Source organism: Tachypleus tridentatus, chromosome 10 (genome assembly GCF_004210375.1).
Source record: "Tachypleus tridentatus isolate NWPU-2018 chromosome 10, ASM421037v1, whole genome shotgun sequence".
Taxonomy (NCBI): domain Eukaryota; kingdom Metazoa; phylum Arthropoda; class Merostomata; order Xiphosura; family Limulidae; genus Tachypleus; species Tachypleus tridentatus.
Window position 1 is genome coordinate 137,470,120 of NC_134834.1, and position 15,791 is coordinate 137,485,910.

Consider the following 15,791-nt stretch of genomic DNA (forward strand, 5'->3'; position numbering starts at 1 on the left):
GTTCTCGATCATTGTTGAAACTTCTAGAAACTCGCGTGATTGTTATATAAAAACGACGAACCAGAAGAAAAAAATATTATTCGTCAGCTACAGTTTGTGTGATATATGTCTCAGAAGCTATAATTGTGATTAACGCCCATTAATTGGCAAACTACAAAATTTAACCAGGAACGTTTACTGATTTTGAACATTATAAACCGTTCAACTTCAGAGAAATACATCGGACATTATTATTCCTACGAGGATATTAAATATATTCGCTGGGAAAAGTCAGCTTGTAAGGGTGTGAGGCCAAACAAGAACCCAGCAAGCCAGCTTAAGCAAACTGTGAGACAATATCAACTCAAAATTAATTTTCTTTTCGTGGTCTTGGATCGCCAATAAATTATTCAATTCTACACCGGATATAAGACTCAGTATTATATATGCAAAAACGGCTCGTTTGGGTTGAGAAAATATTTTACATAGAAGAGCGAACAACGTTTCGACCTTCTTCGGTCATCGTCAGGTTCACAAAGAAAGAGGTAACTGACCGGAAGCTGATCACATATTTGAAAGGGGTTGTGTAACTGAGTGTCGGAATGTAGAGGGCGGTGTTAGATGTTTGAATATATAATTTTATTTATTTTATTATATTAATATAGGTATAAAGGCGTTCCTTTATATTGGTTTATTTTGGGTTTAAGTTGTTGTATAAGTGAGGATTCTTTAATTTTGCGTTTGTTTATGTTTGTTTCTTTATTTAGTATTTGAGTGTTTTCTATGGTTATGTTGTGTTTATTTGACTTGCAGTGTTCGAAAACGTGTGAAGGTGACTTTTTATGTTCTCTGAATATGGTTTCCATTTTTCTATTTGTTTCTCCAATATAGAAATCGTGGCAGTTATTACATTGTATTTTATAAATAACGTTGGTGTGGTGTTTGTCAGTATAGTTTTTACATAGCATAGACCTCAGTTTTGTGCCTGGTTTTTGAATAAATTTGGTATTAAGTGGAATGTCATATTTTGTTACTAGTTTTTGCCAAATGTTGGTTATTTTTCTGCTGATGTCAGGAATATATGGTATACAGCAGTATATGGTTTCGTGATTTTCAACTTCGCAATAGCACCTAGGTACATTCCAACCATAGAAATCAAAACATGTTTAGAAGATCTAGCCAGGAGACTTGTGATACTTTCTACAGAAAACAAAAACAAGGAAACAACCAAAAACAACCAACAGAAAGAAGACAACTTAGATAATTTTATTGACATCCAACAGCCAAACTTCCCAGGTAAAATTACAAATTTATATTTTCCAGAAACACCTAAAAACAACATCTTAAACGATTTTTTCAAAGAATTTTCTCACAAAACCATCAACATAATTTCATAAAACAGAAAACTAAAAAAACAACCTTACAAAAAGAGACATTAATTCCATTAAAAACCTAAAACAAGACAAAAGCATAAAAATTCTAAAAGCAGATAAAGGTAATGCTATAGTCATAATGAACACGAATGGATACACCCAAAATATGAAGAACATCCTATCAGACACGAACAAATTTAAACCAACACACACAAATCCAACAAAGACACACGAGACGCAACTGAACAAATTACTACTACAAATGAAAAAAGCCAACACAATTTCACAAACACTTTATTCCTACCTACGTAAAACCGACTCACGCACACCACATATATACGGCATCCCCAAACCTCATAAACCAGATTGTCCATTACGACCAATAATGTCCACATATGAATCGTTTAATTACAATCTTGGTAAATACATAGCATGGGCATTCTCCAAATATGTAACATCAGCCAGCTCATTCATCAAAGACTCTTTTAATTTCAAGTCTAATCTAAATCAACTTAATCATAAAGCCTTAATGGCCAGTTTCGATGTTATATCCCTCTTTACAGAAGTTCCAACCACTGAAGCCTGCAAGATAGCCTTAGAACTCTATATCCGAGACCCTAATCCAACTATAGACATTCCCAGTAACCTATCAGCAACCCTCATAGAATTCACCACGATAAAGACAAACTTCATGTTCAACAACCAAAACTATATACAAACAGATGGCCTAAGCATGGGCAACCCAGTATCACCAGTTCTAGCCAATATTTTTATGACACAAGTTGAAACACAAGCAATTAACACAGCATTACATCCACCACTATACTGGTACAGATATGTAGATGACACGGTTGCGGGATTCAAATCTACAGAACACATACTTAATTTTTTCAATCACATTAATTCTATACATCCCAACATTAACTTCACATGTGAACAGCACGAAAGCAATCAAATGTCATTTCTTAACCTCAAAATTACAAGAACCGATACACAATTCAAAACAGAAATCCACCGAAAAATCACCCATACTGGACTATACATTCCTTGGGACTCAGCACATGAAACAAAACAAAAACTCAACATACTAAGAAACCAAATAAACACAGCCATAAAACTATGCTCACCAGATAAAATTAACGATGAATTAGAAAAAATAAAACAATACTTCATCAACATCAATAAGTTTCCTTCACAAACCATACAAAACATAATACGCACACACCTGGACAGAAAGCAAAATCAACCAACTAAAGTAAATATATCTCACGAATCAAAAAATCACGAAACCATATACTGCTGTATACCATATATTCCTGACATCAGCAGAAAAATAACCAACATTTGGCAAAAACTAGTAACAAAATGTAACATTCCAGTTAATACCAAATTTATTCAAACACCAGGCACAAAACTGAGGTCTATGCTATGTAAAAAACTACACTGACAAACACCACACCAACATTATTTATAAAATACAATGTAATAACTGCCACGATTTCTATATTGGAGAAACAAGTAGAAAAATAGAAACCAGATTCAAAGAACATAAAAAGTCACCTTCACACGTTTTCGAACACTGCAAGTCAAATAAACACAACATAACCATAGAAAACACTCAAATACCAAATAAAGAAACAAACATAAACAAACGCAAAATTAAAGAAGCCTCACTTACACAACAACTTAAATCCAAAATAAACCAATATAAAGGAACGCCTTTATACCTATATTAATATAATAAAATAAATAAAATTATATATTCAAACATCTAACACCGCCCTCTACATTCCGACACTCAGTTACACAACCCCTTTCAAACATGCGGTCAGCTTCCGGTCAGTTACCTCTTTCTTTGTGAACCTGACGATGACCGAAGAAGGTCGAAACGTTGTTCGCTCTTCTATGTAAAATATTTTCTCAACCCAAACGAGCCGTTTTTGCATATATATTTCTCTACAAGTGGGTTTTCTCGACATCACTGAAGACTCAGTATTGTTTTTGTAAGTTTGTAAAATTCTTGTATAATAACTAGTTGCAATATCCGTCATTATAAATTGTTTGTTTGTATATTAAAATATATTTGTGTTAAAAAAAGAAAATTGTGTGTATCGATCTTATTAACAAATACCTTAAATTTGATATATATTAACAGTTTGTTTGTTTTGAATTTCGTACAAAGCTACTCGAGGGCTATCTGTGCTAGCCGTTCCTAATTGAGCAGTGTAAGACTAGAGGGAAGGCAGCTAGTTATCACCACCCACCGCCAACTTTTGGGCAACTCTTTTACCAACGAATAGTGGGATTGATCGTACCATTTTAACGCCCCCGCGGCTGAAAGGGCGAGCATGTTTGGTGCGACCGGGATTCGAACCCGCATCCCCCGGATTAGGAGTCGAACGCCTTAACACACTTGGCCATGCCGGGCCTACATATTAACACTTGAATTAACTTTGTGCTTAATTACAAAGAAACAAACATTACTTCAACGAAATATGAGAACGATGAATAGTCATCAGTAAAGTTGAACCACTTGACAACCGCTTATAAAGAATATTATGTTCTTTTAGTTTCACTTTTCTAAACAATGGATTTTTTATTGAACTATATCCAAAGTGTTTCAAATTTTACAAATCACGTTGACCATGTGCATCTAATGTGTTCTTGTGTTTCGTAGGTATTCATCATTTCATGTCATAACGTGTTTTTCTTGTCCGTATATTCCACCATAGCTTACCATCCGAAAATGTCCTACGTCATTAAATGTCATGGAATGGTAATAAACATCTCGGGAAACTTAGTCGATTATTGACAGGATTTAAACTCTGTTGAAGTTCTCGGAATTTTCAACCGTAACACTATAGCAGTTTGGTTGTATAGAGCGAGTGAGGTACGAAATTGCGGACAAGAATAATGACCTGATTTTTCGCTTCTACGCTTCTGGTAGCGCCCTCTTGTTCTGTATATGCTGTACACCTGTTGGGCTGAGTCAGCCTTTTTATACGGCCATGTCGGTGATGGTGGAAACTCGTGCCGAGTTCGTTCTTTCGTTCAAGGATGTGAAACGGTTCAGCACACGCTGTCGTAAGATGAATCGTCGCAATGTAACAGGCTACGTAACATCAACAAAGAGGTGAATTTCTATAAAAGGTTTTCTACAAATATTTTATTATGGATTTGATATCCAATGTTATTATCCTGAGGATAACTGCTGATATAATTTTGTTGATGACTACCTTGGTAGTAATAAATTTCATTTTAACTTAGTGAATTGCACTGTAAAATACAAATGAGTAAGAAACTTAAATAAAATATCACGAAATCAAACAGCAAATGTAAACTTTATATCAGTTCAAGAGCTATTTACTGTAAGATCAGAAAGCCACTTTTTATCAACAAATCAAAGTGGTTATTTTTAATAACAAAACAACAATCACGATACGTATAAAGCTGTTCAATAAGCATGGTCAATCTGTTTGTTTTTTAATTTCGCGCAAAGCTACACGAGAGATATCTAGGCTAGCCATCCCTAATTTAGCAGTTTAAGACTAGAGGGAAGGCAGCTACTTATCACCACCCACCGCCAACTGTTGGGCTACTCTTTTACCAACGAATAGGGGGATTGAGGGTCATAAAATAACGTCCCCACGGTTGAAGGACGAGCACGTATGGTATGACAGGGATTCAAACCCTCAACCCTCAGCTTACAATTCGAGTGCCTTAACCACCTGGCCATGCCGGTCGTAGCATGGTTGAGCATTTCAAAAATAAATAAATCTAGTTACCGAGATATAAATTAAACTTTCTTTATTACCTGGGCCCGGCGTGGCCAAGCGCGTTAAGGCGTGCGACTCGTAATCTGAGGGTCACGGGTTCGCATCGCCGTCGCGCCAAACATGCTCGCCCTTTCAGCCGTGGGGGCGTTATAATGTGACGGTCAATCCCACTGTTCGTTAATAAAAGAGTAGCCCAAGAGTTGGCGGTGGGTGGTGATAACTAGCTGCCTTCCCTCTAGTCTTACACTGTTAAATTAGGGACGGCTAGCACAGATAGCCCTCGAGTAGCTTTGTGCGAAAAATCAAAAAATTCTTTATTACCTGGCTTTTACGTCTTAAAAATTAAAGATAATTAGCACAAGTTAAATGGTCGACACTAGACTAATTCTTTACTTTTATATCGGGCTTTTTAATTTCCTGTAATCATGATTAGAGATATCATCTGCAGAGGGAAAGCACACATACTGATTGTTTATGTTCTCACAGACTGCGGCCGAGGAGGAAGATCACCCAGACAAGGTAACAATAGTAGCAAGTTCCTCAAAATTATCGATTATTCAATTTGAATGACGCTAAATATCTGATATATTATCATGGTCTTCTGACGGGTCTCTTTGTCTTCATTAACTCCCGTGTTAAATAATTCATACGGTACTTATTTGGTGTGAGAGAACGGTTAGTAACAAAGATAAGTTTTTCATCAGCTTAAAAAAGTGTTATGGTACATAATGAAATTTTTGTCGAGTAATAGTAACTGACAAATCATATTCTGGGACGACGTTTAAGTATTTAAGACAAGTTTGTTATTGTTTAAATTACAGAAAGGCAATGTTTTGATTTACTAGCATAAATCTTCTAGTTTCGATAGAAATGTATTCCACTTGCAAACTTAAGAAGACAGGTGAATATTTTGATTCCTTCAAGATGTAAATTATTAGAATATATACACGTATATGTAAAGACATCAGGAGTTAGACACTAAACCTTTGCACTTCTTTCTTACTTTTATATCCGGAATATATTTAGGATTGTTCATCGGGCTTATATATTTTACGGCTTGAAATTGTACCTGCAGACTACATATGTTTTTTAGAATATCAGCGTGGGGAGACGAATATGAATTATTTGTTACAACTTCATTTAACACACATGTGAATACAAGAATGTCGTGGCGAGGTTGACGTTGTTTTTAAATTGTTATACTAGAAGTGGCATACGATCGAGTGTATAAAATTAGAGTTACCAACACAAGTCATTTTTCTTATATTCTCTTCTTACTTTTAACAGATATAAATTCAATACCCTTATCCTCAAACTGTTTAAACTAGCATTATTATAATTCACAGTGAAATACTGAAATACACACACAAACGAAGTCCACGTGTTACTTAGTTAAATAGTGAAAATAATTATAAGATATTTTTGATATCAAAATTCATCCACTTAACTCATTTTATATTGTTAAAATTTCGCTTATCTGCAACAAACATAATAGCAGTTTGTAGAGGTCTACTACTCGGCCTCAGAAATGTTGCATCCTCCTAGTTGTCGCTATTACAGTTGTTTGCATTTTCATTGGCTTTTAAAAATCGACTTTTTAGGTTATTTGCTCGATATTCAAAAGGGGATACACAGTGATCAGAAGCTTTTAATTGGCTCAAGAATAATGATGTTGAGTGTAATGGACTAAAATAACACTCTGCTACAACCAAGACTCAACAACAACAAAAATATATTAAAAACTGTAAAAAAAAGGAATACAATTTTGGAACTTTCCCAAAATACATTTAAAAATACGCGCCTGACCAGGACTTAATACTAATGTTAATGAACAATAAAACAGAGATATCAATATTAATTATTGCATATAGAAAAAGAAAAAAAAACTAATTCCAAAAACAAACAAAACAACACAATATTTCAAAATTACCTCTCAGTATTAATAACTATATTGAGTGTCAGACAACAATAATTCGTTTTCACTTCCTATGTTGTTACCCAGTTTATGAAGCTTATGGTAGGGCATTTGACTTGCTCCTATAACTCACGAGACTCTATCTCACGTGATCATAAATTTACATAATCTTTTGCAACATTTATCATATCTGTACGTAACCGCTAGGGAAACTGGTGTCAGTTTCATAATACGAACATAATATTTTCTCAAAATAAACGTTACCAGCTAGAAAGTGAGTTAGCCTTTTAATCTAACTAAAATTGTATAGGTAATCTAAACCATAGAAGGAATGATAAACAAAATCATGACGTTATTCTCTGCTTATCAATAAAAGTGTTAATACCGATACCCGTCGTTCTGAGATACATTTTTATTTCAAGTTGGTTTCTCGTCATCAAGAAAATCATAACCAAATAAAAATAGATTTTGCTATCTCACATAAGTACTTTGTTTTGTTAATGTAGTGTTTATGTATATTTTGGGTTCTGTCAATATATTGTGATGTGTAACAGACATTCACAAACAGAGTAACTGAGCAAAGTTGAAGTTGAATAATTAACTACTGTTTAATTGGTTAATGAATCACGAGATACGAGAGTTTGTGTTGGGTTCACTTAGTCACGTACTTTCACCATTACCTGTATTCGTTAATCATTGACTCGCGGACCTGTTTGAAACTCCTGTTATCTGCGAAAGTGGTCTACCTGTGTATGTCATTCTCCTAAATAAGTAACACCACTACTGACACACTACAAAGCACTTACGACCACGAAGTTGTTTAAGTAAACAATGGGGCTCATTTTTTACGTTGTTTTTTTCTAACAAAGAGAGCGCTATGTAGAGATTCAAGACAAAAGTCAGGGTCACTAAGCTAGTTTTCTACAAATCTCGCTTTTAACTTTCCTCTTTCATGAGATATCCTGCAACTAGAAACCTATTAAACTCTGCACCCGTTTTCGCCAGGTTCCAACACACCGTTCATAACTGTGAGAGAACCGCAAAGAGTAGAAATAGTTAACAATGTGAGCATATTAAATTCACAATAAAGTTCAAGCACTTATATGTAGTGAAATAATACTTTTGATTCTTTGGTAGGATTATATGAATAAAATCTTGGACAATTTGCTAAGTTACCTCACAGTTTCAGCTGATCCCATCCGATTTAATTTTTGTTGATTACATCACTAAATTTCTCCAATAACAAGATGTCAATGCATGTGCATTCTAGTTGTAATCCAAACTAAGCTTGCTCAAGGTCTACACACTACTAGCTCTGTGGTGAACAGCGCTGTTAGACATAATGTATTAAAAATAGTCTCAACATCGTGAGAGAATGATATTTGTCCTGGCCTCAGTAGGCACGAACAAACAAACGAAAATATAATATAGTATTTACTTGAAGAAGGGATTTTCTTTCTCCTACCCTTTCACAAACCCCGTTAACTCAGTGTCAGTATACCCTTAAGGACAGGAGAACAGCGGGTACAGGAAACTATTGGTTAACGAGTGAGGACTCAAAGCTGAAAAGCTTGTGGCTAAATATTTGTAAACAAGGCTTGTTATGCGTTCATTCATATACTAGTAACAGTCCAAAATAAAAACAAAGCATTTAGCTCTTTAGAACATAGGTGGTATGAAGATATGAGAACCAAACTCTATTACAGTGAAAACAAGGTGTTATTATTAACCTAGTTGGAGAAAATTTGATCACCAGTTGTGACGCAGAGTAAATCCGTCATGTAAATGATACAGGACCCGTGTACTGTGGTTTTTAACCTACCTGTTTTTACAATGAACGGAAAGAGCAGAGTTGTTACTTTAGAGACCGCTTACATATAAATATATGCATCATATATTTATAGATAAATTTTCCATTTATAATTTGAAATCGTAAAGGACTATAAGCTCTGGAAATACATTTTTTTAACTCATTAACTAATGCCAAAATTAGAAAGTGTTTATGAATTATAATGAATAGGTAGATAACTCCTGTATTTATCAAGTGAGTTCTAATAGCATGAAATCCAGGTGTTCAAATAAATACATGAAGTAAGCAAGTGAGGATGAACAAAGATGCAGAAGGCATTTCTGAAACTTAGGAAAACATTCTGTATTTTAATTTTCACTACACACAAGCTCTCGTTTTTTTTTTCTATTGGGATTAAGTAAGAGATCTCCCCCCTCCCCAGAAAAAAACATAAAGTACAGATGACAAACTTCTTGTCATATATATTTAATGTATACGTTTACATTAATAACTGGTCGAATTCAGTAGATGAGATTAGTTTAAACGTATCCGGTCTCCAGTTAAAGAAAAGAAATGACCGAAACATCACCAAAACCCAAATACACTTCAGTTATATCGATGTTTATAGAGATCAATGAAGTGGTAAAACCTTGCAACTTGTTTAGGATAGTTTTAGTTTCATGAACATTTCAACTTATGCTTTCTCTACAGTATTATATCAGTTTTTCAAAACCAGGGGAGTAGCTTCTGGTAGGAAGAGCTTGAAGTTTTGCTTTGATTTCCATTCACAGTTATTATTTATTATTTAAGTTAAATAAAACAAGAAATCCAAGAAAGCTTCGAGATATTGTATATTAAAGACATTTGTCCTTTTAACATTCGCTTACCAAAGGAAAGCAATTCAGTAACAATATGGTCACTAAATTGATTGAACTTTACAAACCTATAAAGAACAAATAAATACCAGTGACTTCTTCTAACGGCATTCTTAAACACGATTTTCTTTTAAAGAATTGCTAATATGTTCACACGCCGTCCAAACGTTGTTGGAGAGCAATCCACCAGACAAGCAGTTTAGCAACATCATTTAACAAGGAAGTATTATATCTGTTGACAAGATAATTAAAGTTGTAACTTACTTGCTAAACATGTGCAATCATCTTATATATTTTATTTATTTTTTATTTAATGGTAGTACTTTGTTTTATGTTGACAAACTATTGCTAATTCAGACAGAAGCCGAACGCTCAAACATTATGTTTTATGTAGTCAGACGTTTGAAATATTTATTTCCACTACAGACACTTCATCTGAAAATAACTAGTCTTTACAGTGCTATATAAATTCCCTGACTAATTGTGGCGGAGAGTGACCTAAATGAGGCATTTTAAAGTTTGTTTAATAAATACGAAAAACAGGATGGTTATTTAGCAAAATCCTTAATCATGAGTGATACAACAAGACCTCTTAACTAAAACTACATTTCACAGTAACAAATATATCGATTTGTCAGTAAAAATATGAATAAACATCTCTGGAGCGCACGCGGGTACCGTGCTTGAAATGTTTGATCAGGAACTGCCTTCCTTTTCCTGTGGAAAGAGAAGTTTCTGTTGGAACAAAAATAGCTAAAATCTGTCCAGTTGTCACCAAGTCTGCACCTGTCCTGTCTGTCTCAAGTGAGTAAGAATTACAATGTTACTGTTTAAAAAATTGGCGAAGTAAGTATTTTTAGGCTAAAGTAAAAATGAAAAAATAACCTTGCTATTCGTCACTGAGTGTTTGAAATGCTGTTAATCATTTTAATTCTAAACGTCCATACTTATAGTTCTAAAGTATGTGGTCGACGGAAAATCGCTGCAGAACCAAGAAGATATAATGTTCATTACATACAATATATTTCAAAAAGAAAATTACTTCATTAACTACCGAAATATATTTTTGGCTACTAACATCCATGACTGTTATTTCTGAATTGAGAATAGAAAGAATGTTGTGTCTTTAGCGACACCTGATGAGTGAGTTGCTCAAAGATGATGCATATGAAACTTTAAAGAATTCAAAATTTTTAACAGCTTATTGATCAGAAAATATATATCTCAATATAGCCTTGTGAAAATACCTGTAAAATCATATGTTCAAATATATGACTTCATTCTCGCATTTGTGGAAAACATATGCTAAGAGCGAAAGTATTCTGAGAAATCTGCATCCGTTTTGACAGACAATGTCGGATCTGGTTAGTACTTGGAATACCAGATGATGATGCCACTATTACTTATTGCTATTACAGTGCTAAAATTAAGGGTCGATTCCAGTCGAAGGACACAGCAGATAGCCTGATATGACTTTGCTATAAGAAAACACATATACATCCGTTTCTTAAAATCCGAAAAAGGTTAACATGTTTATTTTTCAATTTGCGCAAAGCTACACGAGGGCTATCTGTGATAACCATCACTAATTTAGCAGTGTAAGACTACAGGGAAGGAAGATAGTTATCACCATCTACAGCCAACTTTTGAGTTCATATTTTACCAACAAATAGTGGGGTTAATCGTGCCATTATAACGCCCCCACGGGTAAAAGGGGCGATAATGTTTGATGTGACGGGGGTTTGAACCTCATGTTACAGGTCGAGCGCACTGACTACTTGGCCATACCGGGCGCAAGTGAAGATGTAGTCAAAATATGACCTGAAGCAAACTCGAACGCTTAAGTATGAAATTTAGAACATATGATTTTCCAAGAGATAGTTGTTTGCTTACGGAAAACGTTCTAAAGTTATTTCTTCACACAAAACAAATGTTGAACAGATTATCTTGGACAGTTATCTTCATGCACATGTTCTACAATATTAATTATATACACGTAATGAATGCACTTGCTTTTCTGACGTCAGATTTAGTGAAAATAAATGTTTGTCGACGTTGTTCCACTATATTATCCATGGCGTATTTTGTTAATTGGTGAAGCATGATTCATTTAGTATTTTTAAAAATACGACCACTAACTTTAGGATTAGAGGACTCCTTTCTTAATATAAAATCAATGAAACAGACACGCGCTAAAAAAACGTGCGGGTGATTAACAAAGCTCAGATCCTGTAAAACGAAGGTGATACTGAGTGGCAAAAGAAAAATGTGGGTTTGAACTTTGAAAAACAAAATTTTCATTTTGTAAGTACATTTAAATTTTAAAATCTTAAGGGGATAACTGAATAATGATGCCAAGTCTAGCTAAAAGCAGGTGAAACGATGGAACACACCGGCTAAAGACAACTAAAAAGGAAACTGTATGGGAAAATGTTGGCAGATGGGTTCACAAGGCTTCCAAAGAGGTTTCTGGTTTTGTTCTCTCCATGCAACGGACGATTTTAGGGCAGCAGTTTGCCTGGTTACCGTGAGTCGGTCAGCAGATGTTGGGGCTGGAGCAGCTCCCCTGTCCGCACACGCGGAGCATTCTGCGGTGGGAAAGTGGTCAAAATGCGAGTCCCGCGTGGCCATCCGACACGTGGCCCTTGCAGTCACGCGCATAAGGGAGCACTACTACTGATGGAGCATATGTTCTCTTTTTTGGTTATTTCGGCTTGCTCTCTTATCTGTGTTCACTGCGATTTTAATGACCTTGTTAGTGTTATGCTGATGATACCAGAGACTGTGCGTGACACGTGTTGTATTGTAGACACGTGACGAAACAAAGGTTAAACATTTAGACGCGCGATCAACTACCACTGAGCAATGAGGTAATAAAAGCTACCTTCATGACAGAAAAAATATTATCGTTTGTGTATGTTTCACAGTCCAGTTTGTCATCTTAAATCAAGAACAATGACAGATATAGACAAACCTAAATAAACAACCACTATTACAATGTATGGGTGTAAAAAACGTTTACGTTATACAAAATTACATATCTTATCTAATATCGATATTTGTTCAAGCTAAGTATATATTTAGAAATGTACATAATTTATACTGTTAAATTTATATTGCGAAATTCCCCCTATCCACTAAAATTGTAGAAAATTCTCGAATGTAAAAATCACAATATATATGTGTCTAAGTAAACACTGATGTGTTGTCCATATTGTTGTGTAATCTAAAATTTCGAGGAACTCTGCTCACACTTATAAATATAACCAATGTGAAGCACCAAAAGACAGTATATATTATTGGTTTGCGACAGTTGGTATACTATAAACCTCGGAAGCTATAACTGTGATTGTTATAACACTTACTGATAAGAAACTTCAAATATTTGACCAGAAACGTTTCAAGATTTTGAACGTTAATAATGTTCTAGACCTCTGTCGGGGTATAAATACACGTCGAAAATGTAGTTCAAAAGAGAGATCTAGACTGTGTGATTGTGAGTTTATTCATAATAGTGTATAGTGGCAATTTTTAAAGTGAATGATCAGATATTGTATTGTTATTCGTCTTGTCATATTTTAAAATAACTGAAGCAGCCTATGGGTAATTTCACGAAAAAGAGACAAATATTTAAAGCTCTGGATACAACTGAGTTAGCCAACAGTATAACGAACACTTTTTATGTAAGTTTGATTTACTTTAATATATTATTTTGAAACAAGTAGACTGTGTGCGGTTTGTTTAGCGTTGAAATGTATCACCAAGAAGTCACATTACAAAACCTGAATATATACATACATACACATATATACATATATATACATCTACAGAGGATATGAGTATTTCATTATACTAAATTATATATCTGTAACAAACCGTGGTGACGAGAAAACCCACTTGTAGAGAAAAATGTATATGTAAAAACGGCTGGTATGAATAGAGAAAACTCTATGTAGAGGATCGAACATCGTTTCGACCTTCTTCGGTCATCGTCAGGTTCACAAAGAAAGAAAGAGGCAACTGACTGATAGCTGACCACATGTTTGAAGGCGGTTGTATAACTGATTGTAGGAATGTAGAGGGCGTGCTTAGATGTTTGATTATATTTATTAATATAGGTATAAAGGTGTTCCTTTGTATTGGTTTATTTTGGGCTTGAGTTGTTGTATAAATAAGACTTCTGTAATTTTGCGTTTGTTTCTTTATTTGTGTTTCTTTGATTTGCAGTTTTCTAAAACGTGTGAGTGTGACTTTTTGTGTTCTGTGAATTTGGTTTCCATTTTTCTACTTGTTTCTTCAATATATAAGTCGTGGCAGTTATCACATTGTATTTTATAAATAATGTTGGTGTGATGTTTGTCAGCCTAGTTTTTACGTAGTGTAGATCTTAGTTTTGTGCCTGTTTTTTGAATACATTTGGTATTAACTGGAATGCCATATTTTGTTACTAGTTTTTGCCAAATGTTGGTTATTTGTCTGCTGATGTGGGGAATATATTGTATGCAGCAGTGTATAGTTTCGTGATTTTTTAAATCGTGAGATATATTTACTTTTGTTAGTTGATTTTGCTTTCTGTCTAGGTGTGTGCGTATAATGTTTTCTACGGTTTGTTGAGGAAACTTATTAATATTGATGAAGTATTGTTATATTTTGTCTAATTCGTCGTTAATTTTATCTGATGAGTATAGTTTTATGGCTGCGTTTATTTGGTTTCTTAGTATGTTGAGTTTTTGTTTTATTTCATGTGCTGAGTCCCAAGGAATGTATTGTCCAGTATGGGTGATTTTCGGTGGATTTCTGTTTTAAACTGTGCATCGGTTCTTGTAATTTTTGAGGTTAAGAAATGATAATACCAGTTAATACCAAATTTATTCAAAAACCAGGCACAAAACTCAGGTCTATACCTTTATACCTATATTAATAAATATAATTCAACATTTAAGCACGCCCTCTACATTCCTACACTCAATTATACAATCGCCTTCAAACATGTAGTCAGCTATCAGTCAGTTGCCTCTTTCTTTCTTTGTGAACCTGACGATGACCGAAGAAGGTCGAAACGATGTTCGCTCCTCTACATAGAGTTTTCTCTATCCATACCAGCCGTTTTTACATATATATATATATCTGTAACAAATCTGATGTTTTTAGCTTGATGACCAAAAGACTTAAAATTGCAGAACAAAGAGAAAGATCTGACACCACGAAAGAGTGACAGGTAAATGTCAGCAGTTTTCAAGGTAGCAGTTCATTATCATCCATATAGTGTATTCATGAAGAAGATATAATTTGAAAAGGACACTCTTTCTTCTAAGTCTCTAAGACTTTCCCACATCTTTGTTTGCTTTTTTCTCCTATTTAGGAGGATTTTTATTAACTGTCCTAGTGATGTGGTATAATGTTGTAGTTTTTGGGGTTTTTTTACACATGAATAATGTTGATGCTAAATTTTATTTCAGAAGCAGGATATTCTACACTAAACTGTTAGTAAATAATTATGCTACCACCATCATTTCAAAGTGTGACGTAAATTAACAAATACAAATACAACTTACCGTGTGTTATTGTTGAGCAGTTTTTAACTCAACAATTAGATTTCGTAGTGGGTGGTATAAGTAACCCACAGCTTTGGCTCTGAGTGAAACCAAGAGTGGAATACAATTAACCTTTCTAAAGTCCATAAAATAATTTAAATTGATAGATTAACTTTACCCGTCACTGTCACTGGGGACGGATACTTTTGTTTGTATTATATAATCAATGTTGTTTGATTATATTTTGTACAATAAAAGGAAATTCTGTATCACCCATATTGCAAACTTCAATTTGTTTACAGTTTTATTAAACGTAACTTTTGATCACAGGCTTTTGGCCTTCCAATAAAATACTTCATTGCAGAGGTACCCGTTAAATGTTCCAGTTAATAATGCAAAACTAGATTTAAAACACGTTAATACTGCTTATAGTATAATATAATATACTATGTTACACCCTACTATTATAAAAGAATATTAATAATGCTTCATTAACGATACGCTTTGTTGATTAAGTTAAGTAGTACATATTATAGTTAGATTATTTTAT

At 34.2% G+C, this 15,791-nt stretch overlaps 1 long non-coding RNA gene across 3 annotated transcripts in view; it reads left to right on the top strand.

Moving 5' to 3' along the window:
- Positions 1–15,791, top strand: part of LOC143230430 (uncharacterized) — a 57,907-nt gene that overhangs the window by 10,175 nt on the left and 31,941 nt on the right. Inside the window, exons 1-2 of one of the 3 annotated variants that reach the window (XR_013016436.1) lie at positions 3,783–4,485; positions 5,615–5,647. This is a non-coding gene — a long non-coding RNA (uncharacterized LOC143230430). Of the gene's footprint in view, positions 1–3,782; positions 4,486–5,614; positions 5,648–15,791 lie in introns of those variants that run through there. The other 2 variants (XR_013016435.1, XR_013016437.1) reach the window with 2 other exon arrangements.